The sequence below is a fragment of the Manis javanica genome, chromosome 2 (genome assembly GCF_040802235.1).
Source record: "Manis javanica isolate MJ-LG chromosome 2, MJ_LKY, whole genome shotgun sequence".
Classification (NCBI taxonomy): Eukaryota; Metazoa; Chordata; class Mammalia; order Pholidota; family Manidae; genus Manis; species Manis javanica.
Genome location: NC_133157.1, coordinates 29038268 through 29052740, shown reverse-complemented (window position 1 = coordinate 29052740; position 14473 = coordinate 29038268).

Below are 14473 nucleotides of genomic sequence, written 5' to 3'. Positions count from 1 at the left end.
AAGAACAAAAGCCAACATAACCCAAGAGCGGGGCTCCTTCTGCTTTCCAGACAGTGCTCTCCTGTCTCGAGAGTGCTTTTCACTTTAATGCACTGAATTCCTCACTGCTTTTTCTTGCTAAATGTCTCTCAACTGAATTCTCTCCTTTGAGAAGACAAGAATCGGGGAAACAATGTGTTTAACCGGTAATAAGCTAATTACAATATCAACCTCACCCAGAAATGTAGTCTTAACTGCAGACAGGAATTTTCTCTTCAGCACCAATGAGGTAATCTGTCACCTGGTCCCTCTCCATCTGCCCCAAGGAAGATGAGGAAACCCACCTAATAAGACCCTCTATTCTTCCCCCAAGGGAAGGTGACAATGCCTAAAACAATCCTTTGTCTTCTTTTGCTAACTGCCCCTGCCCTGTCCCTGCCTGTAAGATCCTTCCATTGTGTACAGCTCCTCAGAGCTCCCTCTATTGCTCGAAGGGTTGCTGCCCAATTCATGAATTGATTAATAAAGCCAATTAGATTTTTTAACATTTACTCTGTTGAATTTTTGTTATTTAAAAGTTCAAATCAGGTTCCCAAGAAAACAGATGGTGATGAAGAGACGGGTCTAAGGGTTAATACATCCTGGAGTCACTGCATGTCCTCCCAGCTCCCCGATGACCCAGCCATGGTGAGGGAGTGGCTGAGCTGGCCATTCATAGAAGAGAGGGTGATGCCCAAGGTTCTCAGAGGGGCACTGCCCCAATTCATGACAAAACTGAGGCTGACTCTTGCAAATACTGAGTGAACAGGAAAAAAGAGCTCTTAAATTCCTGAGTTTCCTTTTGTATTTCTTGGGCTTCTCAATTATGATACACTGATTTCCTTACATTTTCTTCTCGTGCTTGGTTCTTTTTTTCCATTTCACTGTAATCTGAGCATTTTTGATGTGATTCTTTCTTTGCTTTTCCTCACATCTTCCTTTTCTTTCTCTCCTCCTTTTTCATGCTTCAACCATCATCATTTTGATGACTGAATCTTTTAGATTCAGTCTTCAGTTCAACACCCATTTATTAAGCCCCTGTTATGTGTCAGGCATTGCTGCAGACCTGTCCTGGTAAACTCTTGCTTGGAGAAGTTGAGGGTTTTTCCCCCCCTACAAAGTCATGTAGTTGATGAGTGAACAAAATACTAACATCGAACTTATATTCTAGTGGGAGAAACAGACAATAAAACATAAATAAGTAAATGTAGGGGATGTTAGTTGAAGCAAAGGAGAAAAGTCAAGCAGCAAAGAAGTACTAGGAGGAGAGTGGGTTGTAGTTTTAGATAAGAGAGTGAGGGTAACCCCTCTTAGAAGATAACTTTTGAATTAAGACCCAAAGAAAGGTGAGGGAGCAATTCATGTAAATACTTAGGGCAAGAATTTCCAGGCTGAGGAAAGATCAAGTGCAAAGGCCCAGACACGGGAATGGGTCCAGAGTTGCTGGAATGAAGTGATCCAGGGTGAGAGTGCTGGCAGGTGAGGTCAGAGAGGCAATGGGGAGGAGGCAGATAATGTAAACTCATGAAGGATGTTGCTTCTACTCTGAAAGGGATGAGGTGTCGAGCAGGTGGTGCTAAGCAGAAGCATGGCAGGACTTAAGTTGCAGCAGGAGCCCTCTAGCTGCCGCAGGTGGGCAAATAGATACAGGTGGGCAAGGGTGGAAGTCAGGAGTTCAGACATGAGGCTGCTGCAAAAAATCTATGTGAGAGATAACATTAAGGTCAAATTAAAGAACAGCTTTACCAGGTTAGTGGTATTATTGTCACTCTATAGAATAGGAAACTGTGCTTGAGAAAAGCTGGGTTATTTACACAAAATCATCACACAATGAGTGACAGTGTAAATCAAGAATTCTAAGCTCATCCCAGCTGCATCAGTGGTAGCAAGAATCAGCCAAATTTTGAAATTGGCTCATCCAGAGAAGATGAAGCACTCTTTATTGCCAGATTTGAATTGAGAACTACTGATCTAAGAACTCATGTTGGAGAGTCAAATAAAAAAAAGCAAATCCAAATGCTTATAATTTAAAATGTGCATTTGTGCATATCTGTGATTTTTGATAGTGGCAATGGGGAGATGCAAAGCAGAGCTATTGTGGAGGTAGTCCAGGAAGAGCTGCAGTGAGGGAGCTGTGGGAGTCAGGAACCCAGGTTCTATTCTCAGCACCCCTGCCCTATGGGTGTGATGTTTAACCTGCTGACGCTCAGGCTTCCTCCCTTGGACTGCGGTTGTGGAGACAGCTCTTGAGAGTTGTTTACCTGGCAGTGTGTGGACTCCAGGGAACACTTTCAAGTTCCATGGAGTGGGAGGCTTCTTGTAGGGCTCTCAGGTCAGTGATATTACTTATAAAGGTTTGGAAAACTGTAACTATTTTTGCCTGTACCATGATGTGTTTCAAGGTCTATGCCTGTCTGGCTTTGTTTTCATAGATGGCAGTAATATTAAACGGCATCTTCCTATCCCTGGGTCAGTCTCTTATGCAATAGTAGCAATGTAGCTTTTTATTAATATTCAGATGAAAAATGGGCTCACTGCTAGCTAATAATACACACACATATGGCCAAATTGTGCCCTCTCCCACATCAACTTCCCTGTCTTTATTGCCAGAGACCTGTTGTATGAGAACCTTTCTGCGTTGTGGTGAGGAACAGTGAGGGGTCACTAGGAAACAAGCAAACAACTCTGTACAGCTGGCAGAGAGGCAATGGTAGCAGAATTTGAAAAGCAATGAGTGTAGAAAAAATCAGGTCAGTTTAGAGAAGCAGATCCTGAGGGCTCATTTATCTACAGCCTAATTATTCTTTTCTTACTTACCAATTAAAAAAAAAAGTATGTTAACTCGGTACTTTGTGACATTGTCCTATATTCAACAAATGAGGCATAAATTTTGGCAATGGTCATCCTTTTTTTTACAAATGCAAATTCTCGTGATTATGGGACTATCTATCACACATTAATATAAATTATTTTACCCTGATTGTTGTAAAATTAATATCCTGTTGGGCATTTTTGGCCAGAGAAGTTTATCTTGTATTACAAGGGAATTTGGAGACATAGGAAAGGACCCATGGAATCTTACTGAAGGAGGTCTGGGCAATGTGAGGGACTGGAAACAGGAGAAAAGGAACATTAGGAACTGAGAAAATTCCATGAAGAAAGGGAAGAAAAGTTTGGTCCATCTTGTCTATTTTAAATAGTGCTTAGGCCTGGCCTAAGCACTATTTAAATAGGGAAATAAATGTTGGAAAATAGGGAAATAAATGTCTCCTCTTTTGTATGTATGCTCACCTGCACCCAGGTAACCGAATTCAAGCCAGGACTATGACCTATGTATAAATTAGGAACTGCCAGTATATGTTCGCCTCTCAGCTACAAAGAAGAGCACGGTAGTGTCCCTCAGTGCAGTTGTCAGGGGTGTAAGTTACCAGTTCTAACAAGTGCTTGGCCTTTTCAACATCCACTAGGATTATTAGCTGAGCTTTGGATTGCCCTATTCCTCTGCTAAACCACACACTACAGGGAACTCAAATAGGACTTGCAGAAGCCAATATGACATTCTCGCTGAATCTCTCTTCTTTTCTTTCATGATAATCATTCCAATTTAGTGTTTATCCAAGTGAGTAATGGAAAAAACTTGGCCCATCACAGACTGCAACATTTTTAAAGGACTTTTTTTTGTGCCCAGTTTGTAGCACGAATTTTATAACTGTAGCCAAAAGAATCTGGGAATTATCTAAACTGTTTGCCTTTATAGAGCTCATGCCTTACATCTGTAAAAGCATTTTGTTTAAGAAAAACAGTTTTTCTTTCTTTAGAAAGAGACTTTAAAGAAGATTTTTCAGAACATGTACAAGAATTATGAAGTGTTCATTATTCTAGAGAAGTGACTTCTATATGCCAGGCACTTTGCATATGTGAATTCTTAATTTCATGATAGACTGCATTATCCTTGTTTTATAGATGATGAAACTTGTGTTTGGTGAGGCTGAGTCATTTGCTAAGAACTGGGAAGCAAACCCAGATCTGATTATCTGACTCTGAAGTCCGCACTCGTTTCATTTCTACTTCCAGAGTGAATGGAAGCAAAATCAGCAGACTCTAGAACCATTACCTAACTAAAGTACAGGTGTGAACATAATTACAGAGTTATCTATCACTTGTCACAGTATATAAATGAAAATTTCCAAGTTTTAATATTTAAGGAGATCTTAGGAAATGGTTTTCTTACTGTTTAATACTACACATAAATAGACATGCATCATGATTTTTTAAATCTCTTACTGAGCCACACAATATCCAGGAGCTGTGTTTTGTCTCTTTCCTGTGTGAAATGGCTCCTACCTTGGCTGTGGTTTTAAGTGTCACTGGAAATATTATAACTCATTATCATCCTTAGAATCTCTGCTCAGGAACCACATATTCAGGATAATAAGGAATACTTTAATATGTGAGAATCTGCAAGATTTGGGATGGTGCTTTTGGAATGTTCTCGTTGGGAAAAGTTCAACTGCAGAGCAACCTTTATTCTCTATAAGGTAAGACTGGAGCCTCCTCTTGGCAAACTGTGATTGACAAGACTTCTATCGTGGCCAAAGGATAGAAGAATTTGCAGGCTATAAGCTAGCTCACTCACAAATGAATTCGGATGTACTTCATATTGTGATGTATGAGCTTTTGCCTAATAGAATTATCCTCTGTGCCATTTCCAGGTGTGACAGTCGATGCAGGCAGACAAAAAAAAAATCTCATGATTATGCTGAAGGAGAACCTTCTGGGAACTGAACTTCTCTTTGAAATGAAAGCCTGTCATCTAGACATTGTTATTGAAAGAGGAATGACCTCTTCCTGAATTTGAAATCCCCTCAAAAAACACTGTACCTTTTTCTTTGGGTGCCATCATTGGGTTAAAACATCAACTGCCCCCCACCCCCAGCACTGTTACCACTGCAGTACACACCAGGGGAGGACAGAGCAAGACTGGCACCCAGGGCAGCAGTGATTAGCTTATGATCACATGGAGCTCTACTGACAACTCAATGGGAAAACAGTTCAACTTCTAGAGGTGCTTGTATAATGAGACTGAGTACGATGAAGCAGGTTGAAAATATTAATGACTGTATTCTGGAATGGGATGATAGCCCTGTTTTTTAAAAGCTTAATGCATTTTTGCAGAATTTTTAAAATTCTCAAGTAAGAAGGGAGTAGACGTATTAATATATTTATATAGTTTTAAATCAATTATGAACTGCTGATGCCTCAGGCAGAGAGTCAGTAAACGATAGCCCAAGGTTCCACAATTTAAGGCAGATGCAAAACTAAAATCCCATTTCTCTTATAGCTACCAAAACGGGGTGACAGCCTTAATGGTTATGACCACAGATGGGGGAGCTGGTGCCGTGTAGGCGAGTGTTTCTCCTCTGATCTACTCCCAGGCAAAATGACCCCTGTTAGGTTCTGACATTTGATGCCATTAAAGTGAGGGCTGAGCTTCTCTGGTAGTGACAACACTCGCAGCCCCTTTGTTTATAAGGGCATATCTGCCTTAGTCTTCATTCATATTTTTAACCGGGAGGTTTGCAATTTCCTCCCACCTTGGTATGGCTTCTTCCTGAAGCCCTTCGTCTAGCTGATGGTGCAGTCATGTTTCTCTGGAGTTTTGAAAATGGTCTTCAGCAAAAGCAATCTTCTTTTCTATTGTACCAGCTATTCAATCTTTCTCTTTAAGGCTCCCTACTAGCTCCCTGCTGCTTTCTAAATCAAGCCGTGATTTTCCTGGTTTATCAGCCTCTCCATCATGGGGTTTAATTTTGCTATTACAGGTTTTTTTTTTACCAGTATCCTCCTTGGTGCCAAAATACATCATCTTCACACCAGAATTGGGCAGCCAGGAACCCCTTTCAGGCTGTGTCCAAGGTTAGTGGTGCAGGCATCTCTATGAGTATGGGATGGCTGAGGAAGATGGCCTATAGCTTTCCTGCTCTGGCAGCCAGGATTGTTAAGTGATGACACTGTCTGTGGATGGTCCACACATTTCATTTTGATTCTACTAATGCAAGCAAGTCTTATTTGGTTTAAAGAGATATGGTTTAAAGAAATGAAATGGCCCAATATAGTCTGTGACTGTATTTTTCACAAGATCAGAAAATATGATGGTAAAGAGATTACACTGAATTCTGTGAGTGTTTTAAGAAAAGACATTAGCAATGTATCCATATATAATGTAAAATACACTGTATAATAAAACTATCAGTTGACAATATGTAAAAGCTAAAATATTAGTCTCAATTCTCCATTCCCCTGCAATAGTAACATGACCTCATGCTAGGTGGAGTTTATACCCTAGGCCTTGACTTGGGGTTGGCTAACCTACTGCTTCGACCAGTGGAACACGGTCAAAGCATGATGCAAACAAAGGTTCGAAATGTGCTTGCACATTTGGGCTTGTTTTCTTGAGCTCCCACCTTTCACCTGAAGAACACGCTTTGATAGCTGATGGTCCAAAGACCATGAGAAGTATGTAAAACAGATCTGGACTTTACTGTGGCTTGGAGCCAGTTCCACTGACCCCAGCCTAGATCAGCTGAACCCCAGTGAGCAGTAGTCTGTAGAGTGAGAAATAAATGCTATGGTTTATGCTGCTGAGGAGAATTTTGTTGTTGTTAGTTGCTATGCAGCACAGTGACTGAGACTGTAATATAAATTATTTGGAAAAAATGTTATTAGATGTATTTTGTCTACTCTCAGATAAAACAGAGATTCACGGGTCAAGAAAAAAACCCTCAAGGTTCTATACAGTATTTCCTGGGGAGAGCCCACATTCAGACCAAGCATTTATATTACTTCTATAACCTTACACCATGAAGATTCACACTATTTGCATGACCCGACACAACGAAGATCTTGAACCATCATGAAACTGAACATACTCAGCAGGTGCTTATGTAACACAATTCCATACCCTCATAAAGTACCTAGAATAAGCAGTATCAAGGTTAAAATGAATGCATCCAGTCACAAAATAATCTTAAAGTAAGTGCTTTACTTGCACTTTTCGAACAGCATGAAGTGAGACACATACATTGCACTGATACTTTAAAATTTTCTTCATCTTTCCCATTTATTTCCTGCATTCATTGCTACTGCTTCCACATTTCTTTCATCCTAAATTGTCCCTAAAATCCTCAAACCTTTCCGTTTGAAGATTTCCTCAGCCATAGCCTGTTTTCTCCCAGTCTTCCTCTGCCCCTAGCTGTCCCCCTGGTTCTGCTTAGCAAATCTCAAGGGAACCCGGCCTAATCCAGTTAACAGGAGACTGAGGACTTCAGGCCAGAATCTTCTCTATTGGCCAGAGTTAGGAAAAAGGCTGCAAGTACTCATAATTTAATAACTGTTGACATATCACATGTCACAGCTCTGTGTTAGGGACATGATAGATGTTTGGTATAGAATGCAGACACAAACGGAAGTGTCTGCTTTGAGATCTCACTAGTGTTGGAGAATTTTGTCATTCAAATAAAACATTAGAAATACAGGAGGAATAAAACTTAAGATGGCAAATATTTCATGAATTGCAATTGGCTTCTTTGTAAGGATATTGAGTATAAAGGAATTGACAGAAAAATGTTGGAGAATAGATAATACAATATATGCCAGAAATCAGAAAGCCTCGGGCTAATAGGATAAAATAAAGCCCAAATGTAATGTTAATATACATATACACACACATAAATATATATTTTGTATTTTTCATAGTAAACATAGGGGTGCTTGAGTTTTATGGTCTCCAAAAAAGTGGCACTTTGGGTTGTAAAAATGCCACTTTACTTCTCTTTAAAATTGAATTCAGCTTTCAAATTTCCATTTCCATTGATGGTGAAAAAACTTAAATAGGCCAGTTTAAGGAAATTGAATCTGTGTGGATTTAACACAGTCTCTTAGGGTTCTCTTCTCCCCCTCAACTCCCCTTCCCTTTCCTGGGGTGAAAGTGGACTTAGGAATTACCCTGATGTTGGGTGAAGGGAGTTAGCTTTGTGGGTAGTTCCCTCCCTGTTCTCATTTCCCTGGCATCTCCTGATGTTGGCCTACAGCTTCGGTTGAAACTTGGAGATCCACGCCTTCTGTGTTCACCTTGTTCCAAAACCAAGTGCCATTGGCTGCTTCAGCCACATTGGCACCTCTCTTAGGCACCTGTGAGAACTGAGACTCTTCCAGGCGATGCTAGGGAGGAAGGAGTTTGAGGAGGCTGCCCTTGGTCCTCTATCTAGGCGCTTTCCTCTGCTGCTGTTCTAATGCTTTGGGGGCTTCTCTGCAAGGCTTCCAGTCTCATAGGTGATTAGGTTGCCAGAGAACAGTTCTTTCTGCTGTGCTGATGCTTTTAGCCTATTTGGGGCTCATATAACCCATCCTTTCCCCACTTGAGGATTTCAATCTTGTATTAGTTTTATGTTTGTAGTAATAACAAATTGCTACATATTTAGCTACTTAAATTAACATACATATATAATCTTACAATTTCTGTGGGTCAGGAGGCTGACATGGCTTACCTGGGTCCTCTTCCCAGGTTCTCACCAGGCTGCAATCAAGCTTCCGGCCAGGCTGTATTCTCATCTGAAGGCTCAACTGGGGAAGATTCTACTTCCAAGCTCATTTGGGTTGTTGGCAGAATTCAGTTCTCTGGTGTTACAGGACCGAAAGCTCTGACATTTGGCTGACTGTCAACTGTTGGCTGCCTTCAGATCCTAAGGACCACCAGTGATTCCTAGAAACTTCTTGCAGTTCCTTTCAGTGTGGGCTTCTCCAACATGGCAGCTTATTTCATTAAGCTCTCTAGGAGACACTCTAGTAAGTTAGAGTCTTATGTAAAACATAATCACAGGAGTGATATCCCATTACCTTTAGCATAAAACTTAACCAAATTATGGGAGTGTTGTCCTGTTAACTTGCCATATTCTATTGGTTAAAACCAAGTCACAGGTCTTGCCTTCACTCAAGATGACAGGTTATTTAAGAATGTGGACATAAGGAGTGGGTGTTATGGGGATCACCCTGAAATCTGTTCATCACAAACCCCACAGTGAGGTGGACAGTTGGGCACCTCAGAGGACCACTGCAGAAAAGTTGTAGTAACATCCCCTCATCTCCTTTTCCTGTAAGGCGGTAACATTTTTAGTCCCTCAAGTAACTCTTACAGCAGCATGCATACTTTTCTCAATCCAGCTATGAATAAAATTTATGACCTCTCCAAGGGCTGGTCTCTAGAACTTTCAGATTTTTAGAATTCCAACATTTTAGAATTCTAAAGCAAAAAATTTCTCTTTCAAGCCTGGCTCTTGAAAAAAAGGCCTCCAAGAATGATCATCTCTGCTAAAATTTTGCAAAAAATCTACTCAGGAGCTAAAAAGGCAAAAATATGATTCTATCCTCTTTATTCTCCCTTAAATTATGCAACGAACCTTAACCTGTCAGTCTGGTTTTAGTGGTGGGATAGACACAAAATTAAAAACAAATTAATTATCAAGAAGGAAAAATATATCAGATGATATTTCAAAATATAATTCTTGTCCATAGGCATAAGAACAGTGGAGAATGCTATTGCAATTAAGTGACTGCTTCTTAGAAGCTTACAAATCAACACTGAGAAGACTCACTTTTTACTTAATACGGTTCAGTTAGATTAAGCAAAATCACATAGAAAAATTAAAATACATAGATCGAACTATTTAAGGCTCTATTGTTAATGCTTTGAAGAAACAGGAATACTCTTTCACTGATTATAAAATCAAGCTATCAATGCATATGGAGGGCCACACAACTGTTCATCTTTTATGATAAAATGATCTGCTTCATGAAAATTAGTAGCAGAAAAGGAAAAAGAAAAAATGAAAATGAAAAACAAAGAAGGAAGAAAGGAAGGAAAGCTGGAAAGTGTAAGTAAAAGGGTATTTTGTAGCATAACTGAAACACTGTAGAAATCTGGAAAGCAACACAAGTATTTACCAATAGGTGTATTATTAAGTTATTTATAGCATATTAATTCTATGTTATTTCATTCAGCCAGCAAAAATGATGAACAAAACAACTTTGGCTTTTGGTAAAATCACCTAAAAATATGAGAAGAAATAAAATATGGATTGTATACACTTTGATTACAATTCTGTATATAAAGTCTTCATTTATACATTGACAGAAATTGAAAAAGATCAGAGAAATATTAATATGAAATAATGGATATCATTTCTTTTAAATTAGTAGCACCTCCCTTTAAGTGTGAAAAAGTGAGATGCAAATTAAAGTTATAACTAATTTAGCAAGTAATTACTGTTATCTCTCATATTTGAAACATATTTATGACCCAGAAAATAAGCATATACATATCTAAGGAGCCAAAAAGCATTGGAGTGCCAATGCTCTCAAATTTACACATTTCATTTATAGAAAAACACTTTCAACTTTTAGAGGGAGTGCTCTCACAAGCCTGATTCCTGTACCTCAGCAGATTTAAAGAGATTATCAGAAGAGAGGGAACAAACCTTGGGAAATAATGATAATAATAAGATCCATACAACATCTCATATATTTATAAAGTGCATTTGCATTCATTATTTCATTTGATTCATACAAAAACTTTGAGATAATTATTTTCTCATCGTGTCCACTTTGCGGAAGAGGATATCGAGACTTCAGAGGTTAAGTGCCTTTGCCAGCATCTCACTATTTAAATGTAGGTGTTCTCTATTCAGATTCCTTAATCTCTTTACCTTCACTGCATCCTGCTTTGCAATGTGGAAAAGTGACATCTAATTGTCCGCCAACTTGGAATGTCAACATAGCAGGTTCTAGGTTCTAGATCAGTCAGACTTATTTTTGCCTCCTGATTTACCTGCTTCATGACAATTCTAGGTTTCAGTTCCTTCATTTATAAAATGGGGGGAAACATTTATAGGGTCATTGTGATGATTAAGTGAGAAAATGCAGGTAAAGTGCTTGGTGTAGTGTCTACCTAGTAGGGTGGAAGTTCTATGCTTAGAGTAAGCACGTCCTTCAAGTTAAGACAGGATACGGAATAAACTGGATAGACAGATTGCTATCTATTCACTCTGGGATTTGACATTATTTTAAAGCGAAATAGCTTCAACGGTCATACATTTGCAATAGCTATGGGTTTCTTTTCTTTCAGAGCATCCTTGCTGCTCTGAATTTCCACAGTTTTCTTAGCCACCATGGTTTTCATTCTAATCATGGAATAAAATATTAGGAACACTGGGCCTTTTCATACACAGGTGGCAATTTTCATTCCAGCACATCTTAATGAATGGAAATATGTATACTTCTAATGGGTGCTGCTGTATCATGGATTTTAAAAAGAAGACAAGTCCCTGAAATATGTACATTGAAAGCTTCCATCATGAGCAAAGACTTCTATCAGCTAGAGAAACCTGAGTCAAATGACACTCCTTTGAAATGGGCTTAAGGCATCATATAATTATTTTTCATGTTGTCTTTTGGCTTCATGAGATATTTATTATTTTCTAAAGTTCTTTTAGCCAGATTAATTTGTGTGTTCTAGATTATCTTGGACCCATAAAAGGATTGCTCAGGGAAATAGTTTTGGTGCTGGTAATTTTTTCAACACACACACGCGCGCGCGCACACACACACACACACACACACACATCATTGGTATTTACTGTCTTGAATGCACTATATTGCATTTCTGTCATGTCTTTGTTTTATTAAGTGAATCTTTGAGCCCAGAAAAACAGTTCTGATTGTGTGTATAAAGAAATAATGGGATCCACTCTTCCTTGGATGATACATATAAACTTAACTCTTTGATACCACCCCAAATTTACTTATGATACCAAATAGATGTGTAATAAAAATTCAGACTTTCCTACTTACAATGAACTAGGTGAATTAAGTACATTTAACCTGCATTCCAACAATCAGAAGAATACATGTGCCACACACTTGGACTGATGTTGGCAGGGGCCACTAGAGGTTTCAGCTTCAGCCCTCCCTCCTACCCCTAACCCTGGTCTGCAAGAGTATAAAAGCGATTCATAACAAAAACGAAAGATACAAAACAATAGAACAGCAACAAAACAAAAATCCCCATCCACAACAAACAAGACAAAGAAACATCTAGTAGAAACGGCTCAGGGCAGTGCCTGCAAATGTAGAAAGTTTTTCCAAAATGTCAATCCCTGTTTTTCCCTTCTGTCATGCATATGAGCTTATGACTATGGCCAAATAGACTCAGCCACAGCTGGGACCTAAGCTAAGGTCGAAATGTGCCAGTACATGTTTATGTTAAGGTGCCAAGAGATGGGAGTGTTACTGGTGATTTTGGAAAATTCATAAAGAGAAAGTTAACCTAAGTGGTGTGTAGAGTGGAAGGAATGGGTCAAACATCAACACCAGGACCTAGCATCTGAGGAGGAAGGAAGGCCCAGATTTCTGAGCTACTGAACTGTCATGTTGGTACATACCACACACTCAGTATTAACTGTTAATAGTACTGACTAAAAATAAATTCTATATACCATTTTAAAAACCAACAAAAATACTCTGAAAAGTATAGGGCTTCAGGATACAGGGAATGTTACTTAACTCAAAAGTCTTTGAGAATATTCCTGCATTTCAGTAAAATGCAATGGAAGGCAAAGATAAGTTCATGGAATCGCCACTAACCTATACACTTAGATGGCATTAATTTATTCCCTTTAAGAATTGCACACAATAAATTATATTTAGTATTATGTACTTGCCTTTTATTTTACTTGCAACAATAAACTTAGCTAAAGCATTTGCTGGAAGTGAGGTTGAAGTTTTTCTCTTCTATCTAGTAACTTAGTTGTGCTTATATAAAATTCCCTGTTAGCAATTCTTTTGGAAACAATTTACAGAAAAAGCTTGGGTTTCTTTAAGAACTACCATCTTCCTTTTATTTTTCTCATAATTTATACATTCATAAATATTCTAAGATTCACTCAAACCACTTGTTTCTGAATTATTTACATCCATCTGAATGTTGGTAGTTAAGAGTTATCTGCTGTCTAAAATAACATCTAATTTGTGTCTTTGCAAAGTTTTCTAAGATCTGAAAAAAAAAAAGGTAAAGCAATCTAGTTCATCATTATTTAAATTTGGGCCTGAGCTGAAAACATTATATGTTTAAAAACTCAGAAACTTGGTACATAGTTAATCCCAAGCACAGGGCCCTCTAGACCCACAGCAGTCAAGAATAACAAAAGCACATGCAGTTCCAGTCAGGCACCTCTGTCCCATCTCCCCACCACCCTGTCAATGGCAGGTAATACGGACAGATTGTTTAGCAGCTCTGGAAAACCTAACTGAGGAACTGGGAACATCTGAATCATAAAGGCCACTGCCAATGACAATAAAACTGCTCATTATGGCCAGTTCTGTGCAGGAATGGGCAGTCATCACAGCTGGGGAGGCTGGACTGTGCAAAGAGAAGGATTCCTGTTAGTTGCTGTGGTAGAATCCTGCCCTTTGAATCATCCACTTTTCTGATTCTGTGAACTTCCTCACAGGCATTGCTTTGAGGAAATAGTTTCTTTCAAGAAACCTTGAGTCCTGTATACATGATTGACATTTCCTTTCCCTAATAAGGAAATGGAGGAAAGCTTCACTTGTTTATTTTGGGAAAACGTAGAGTACTCCTGCTGTGGAGGAGACGTCTGTGAGTGCTTAGAGAAGACATCTTTAGATGTGAGAACCCATCTAAGTCCATCCACCTGCTGCAACAAGATGCCCCTGGGTGGCTTGTAAACAACAGAAATTTATTTTATTCTCTCACGGATGGATACTGGAAATCCAAGACCAGAGAGCCAGCATGGCCGCGTGAGGGCCCTCTTCTGGGTGGTAGGTTTGAGGCCACGGATCCCTGTGGGGTTACTTTTATAAGGGCACTGATCCCATTCGTGAGGGCTCCACCTTCATAACCTATTCACCTCTCAAAGGCCCCTCTTACTAATACCTTTACCTTTGGTGGTTAGGTTTCCAACTTATGAATCTGAGGGGAGGACACAAACATTCAGACCATAGCAAACCCTCTGTAAAATATTCCTGTATCCCTCAGTTTAAATTTAAATAGGCTGAAAGATAGCTCCAAATGCAGGACTGTGGGCATTTCTTCACGGGCACACATGCCACATTGCCTCCGTGGATTGCAGTCTTGGGCTGACAGCTTGTGTTTGCTCTTTTCTTTCTCTTATGTTTGTGATTTGTTAGTGTCATTTCAGCACATCACATGTTCAGTTAGCCATTAGTGTAAATTTGCTCTATTGTCATATGTGGAAGTGTTTGGATACAGATAAAAATATACAGGCTTTTCATCTTCAAAATCATGCTAATTACAAGTTCACTCAAAAATTAGTATCCCAAGCAGACTTGATCCATGATCAGATGAGACAATATCACTTTC